The sequence below is a fragment of the Cyprinodon variegatus genome, unplaced genomic scaffold (assembly GCF_000732505.1).
Source record: "Cyprinodon variegatus isolate N-32 unplaced genomic scaffold, C_variegatus-1.0 Scaffold1055, whole genome shotgun sequence".
NCBI lineage: Eukaryota > Metazoa > Chordata > Actinopteri > Cyprinodontiformes > Cyprinodontidae > Cyprinodon > Cyprinodon variegatus.
In genome coordinates, this window is record NW_015151508.1 from 69,088 (window position 1) to 74,235 (window position 5,148).

Sequence of the window (5,148 nt, forward strand, 5' to 3'; positions counted from 1 at the left end):
AAGTCTGTTTTGCAGCAGTTTGGTTCTGAAAAGTCAACCCTCCCCTTATCCTTGGTCATTGATCTTGATCTTTTTCCCTGGATCTTCGTTTTGGTGGAGCCCCTCCGATGTGGACCCTAAGTAATAGGCTCGCACAGAACAGACTGAATAGTATTTAAGAAGCGCAGCTGAAGTAGGGTCACAAAATTGTATTTTGCTAGAGTACCTGAATACTTATTAGGGCTATTTTTCTGAAAAATATTTAGAATCACATATAAGAATCATATAAATAATAGATCTTACACTAATAATACTATTTTACTATTTGATATTTTTTAATCTCACAGTATATTCCATTTTTATGATTTCTTGGTTTATCAGAATGTGTTTTCAGTCCACTATTTCTCTCCAGCCCTGTTTATATACATCTCATTATAATTTCCCTAATAAAGCCAGGTGATACTGATTGGTGGAGGCTATGAGAGTGACCCTGATAGACACCAAGCATTATTATGAGAAATTTACTAGATGTATTTACTGAAATAGTAATGTAAAACAAGTGAGTTGCTGTTCTCAGTTATTTTTTTCACTCCAGGGAAATGCCTTTGAAAATGTTTTAACCATTTTCTTTTTTCCCAATTGCAAAATTCTTTCTAATCAATTGGTGAATGGTTATACCTGAAGCATATAAAGAGCAAATATGTAAGAACCTGTTTCCAGGTTACTTATTTTTTCAACTACATTTAATATGCAGTAGTTAATATATGTTATTAATATATAATGCAGTAGTTGTAGTTCCGATCAAGTGCAGCTTTAGAGAACAATCTAACCATGAAGTGTTGCCAACATATGTGATACCACTGATTCTTCTTCTGATTTGCACTGCTGCACTTTTTTTAAAACTAACAAGGAAAACTGAGAATTTATGGATTTTATGGGAAAAGTGTGACCTAATAAAGAAAAAATAAAGAGCTTACCAAATAGTATATACATGTTCGTTATATAGAAAATATAAAAGCTGAGAAAAGCATCTGAAAGCTAAATTGCTTTTTAAAAACAATTATTTCCCTTTATTATTGAGGGTTGAATTGGGTTTTGATTGATATTCCACATGGAACCTCACCACATACCTCATGAAACAGGATCTAACTATGCTCAAATGATAAGGACCACCGTCTCCTTGTTTACTTAAAACACAGTCATCAGTCGTACATGACCTCGGTTGTGTGACTCCTTGAGTACACTAAACATAACCGTAGCTCATAGCCATGAAAAAAAGTGATTAATGCATGTTAGACAAATAACAGGAAAGAATGTCCACAGCTGAAAAGACAAAATTCAAAACATTTCATAAATTTTCAGCAGCAGTAAAGTTATTTGACTCTCAAATTAACAAATAAATATTTTAATATCAAATTGTATATAAAAGATTTGATCTTTAAAGAATCTAAATAAAGACACTTATTTCCACATTTGTTCCTGCAAAATGTGGCAAGGTTTTAAAGGTGATCTACAAAGATTATCAGTACAAAAAATGAGGAAATAGTTCAGTAGGTTCAGTTCTGCCCCTTTTAAAGGACCTATATCATGCAAAATCAACTTTAAAAAGATATTTACTATGTTTTAGTGCTTTTACTTTAACAATTTCAAGCCCAAAGTGGTATTTAGCTTAATTCATGCAAGTCTGGAGTTACTTCCCCTTATTTCTCACATTTTCAACTTTGTATGTGTAACTTTTAAGAGATTTTGGCTTTGTAATTGAAGGCTTTTAGCAGCAGAATGTTTGGTTCAAAGCTGACATTAGCAGCTTTACTTGTGTGCATATATATACGATTTTTATTATTTGTTCCCCAAGATTCCATGCTCTCTAATGACAATCACAGGGCTGAAGAGAAACGGGCCCTCAGCCTTACAGATCCTACGCAATAGACAACAGTGGGCACCAAGTGCTTTTACCTTTGTGTCTTAGAATCATCCATCTAGGATAGCATTAAATGGTTATTTTGAAGATTTGGTGATACTACCCTTTGTTTTAGGGTAGTATCTGAAATCAAAACTTTGGCAATGGGAAGATTAAGTTATTATATTTGACCTGTAACCATTCTCTAAGCAATATACATCTTCACTTGGCTGGCATATTCTTTTGTCTTTCCTGCAATGAAAGTAGGCTAAAGACGTTCCTTCAGTGCCACTTTAAAGACTGCAGATCTGTGAATTCAAAACCTTATTATGCTGGCAGTGTGACTTGAAATTGAAAGGGACTAGTTTGTTAAAATAATTTTTAATTTATCCTTTTTTTAACCACTTACGAAATGAACTTAAAAGAAAGATTGCCTACATTTTTAAGACTTTTAACAGATGAATGCTTTTGCTGTCTGTGTGAGTTATTTCTTACAATTTCTTTTTAACAGAAGGGATTAATTATGGGGTGTTAATTTGTTTGTGCTTCTCAATAATTTTCCACTAATTAAGTTAATTAAAGTAAAAAAAACTTGTATTTTTATTCCTATTTTACACATCATTGTTAACAACTTGCCAAATATTATTGAAAACATATATGAAAACAGTTTTCTGCTTGTTAGAGCAAACCTTTGTCATTAGCTTTAATATAATACATTTACATGCATTTCTTTTTTTTTTGAATTTTCTACATGCAGTCCCCTTCAAATGTAAATCCAGCAAACTTATTTGCAATTCTAAAGTGTTACATAAATAGTCTGCACATTTGATTCAAATATTAACTAAAAACTATGAACTCTTTGATTTTTACGTATAAGACTGTTTAATCTCATGAGCTTTCATTTCTCTGCAGAACATAAAAAGCGGGGAGCTGGCAGCTATAGAGGAAACGCTCAGCAGCACTAAAGGTACACATGCACACAGATGTATTCTTGTCTTGCTATATGTTGTATTGACTTTCTTCAATTTTGTTTATTTTCAACCCTATCTGTGCCATAACCCTGAAAATAACCCCAATAGCATTACCAGTGCAAATCTGAACCTCAAACCAAACTTAATTCACATCTTAGTTCTAACCCTGTTAGCAAAAAGGAAAGTGAGGATCAGCAAAATGTCTTAATTTTCTGGTGCAAACAGTCCTTAATTTGATGGTGAAAAGAGAAAAAGTTTTCACTCTGACATCATAACAGGAGTACTCACACATACAGCTGCTCTGCCACCATGTGATGACATCCAGGAATGACAGCCTAATACCGACCTGTTCTCTTTTTTTTAATCGTAAGGGACCCTTACTGCAGAATCTGAAGTCTGGAAACAGGACATCATCAATCTGAAGGCCAATTTAACAGCACCCAGCCCGATATGTAATTATGTGAAGAAGGATGAAGTAGCTACGTAAGACAGTTCAATAAAACAAAGCAAATATTTTTAGAAATATGTAACTACACAGATTGATAAATAACAAGCTCTTCTGTTTTTCAGGAAAATTTGTGCCACGCAAAACAAAGCAAAATGAAAAGAAGTTCAGCAGACCGGACTACTGCTAAAAATATTAAGGAGATATTTTTCAGACAAAGGAAAATCTAATGTCAGGCAAGCGACCTTGCTCACACTATGAGCCCTGGAGCTAAGCACCAGCATCCCCCCTACACAGCCCTGCTGGATAACCTGGCTTTAGATCATGAGTAGATGAACAAATGCATAAATGGCTATTGTTGGTACGTAAATGTTTTCATAATTTTAAGGAAGTTCTTTCTGTTGAGGGTTGCTAGTTCTTATTTTGCCTATGTAACGATATCCTGAACTGTTTAGATTTAATGGGTGTGTTTACCTTTCCAGGTTGAAAAAAGCTTAACCATGAGCCAAAATAAATTATCTTATTGCAATGATTTGTTCTGTAATATTAAATCTGCATTACCAATACTTTTGTGTGTTGTCAGTTTTTTTTTTTTCAGTCTATTATTTCTTTACTCTGATTTTGAGGTGATTTGTAACACGATGTAGCTTAGTAGGTATTAAAGCAGGAAGAATGTTGGTAGAACCATGAAAAAAGCGGAATACAATTAGATAATGTCTTTAATGTACATCACTGAAAAAATATGGTGATGATGAGAGGAGCGAAAGACAGCCTATACGTACAAATGTTGAGTAATTAAAACAGATGAGACAAGAATGAGATGTGGCTTTATTGATAAACATAAACCAAGACAATGATGCAGAACAGCAAAAACGAGCAAAAAAATTTGTGCAAACTAAACTTTCACTTTCAAAGGCCAGGCTCCAGCTCCAGATATCTGGCGACTGGTTCATTAACAGAACTCTGTGGGGCTCAACATAATGAGGAGGTATTCAGTTTAATCAAATGGTTGGATCGATCTAAAGTTACAAGACACTAACCCTAAGGACTGAGGTTTGATGACCCTGAAATAAAATGGCACACAGCAGGGGTATGCGTCACCAAGAGCTCCCTTTCTTCACCCCTTCTCATGCCTAATGCCATACTGATGAGGTAATTCTTCCATTTGAATCAACCGTGTTGGATAAGGGATGCATTATTTAATCCCCTTATAAAGCTCCAAATTACAATACATCATCTAAATGCACTTTAATGAAACAATTCAATCAGATCATACAGTCAGACTGGTCAAAAGTTCTCTAAGGAAACCCATCTAATTGCTCTTCCTGGCTAAGCATAGGGCAACAGATATTAGCTTGCATTTGCCATTTTTTTTTTTTGCGTTTTGCCATTGACAGCAACACTGGAGAGAAGAAAACAAAAAGACTTTGTATGATATTAAAGGTAACTGCTAAATAGCTCCATAGATGGTTCTGTAGAGGAAAGAATCAGTTAAGCAGATAAGCTCTGAGAGGGTTTTTATGTCGAAAAGGGGTAAAGAGAGCACATACAGTTAGTCATAGACAAAGTTGAGCTTATGGGTATGTCTAGGTGAGAAATTGGGCTACTGTAAGCACTGAAAAACAAATTGCAGTTGTAGAAGACAGCAGTTCAGCTACTGCCTCCCTCTAGCATGTGGTCACAACTAAATAAACCACCAGGCCAGATGAAGCTGCAATGACAAAAAAAAAGGAGAGATAACATAAGATTAGCAGCTAAACTAACAGAAGTAGAATTTAGCAGAGTGATAAAAAATTGTCCCCATGTCCTTCAGAAGCCTAAGCCTATAGCAGCGTAATTATAGAGATAGCTCA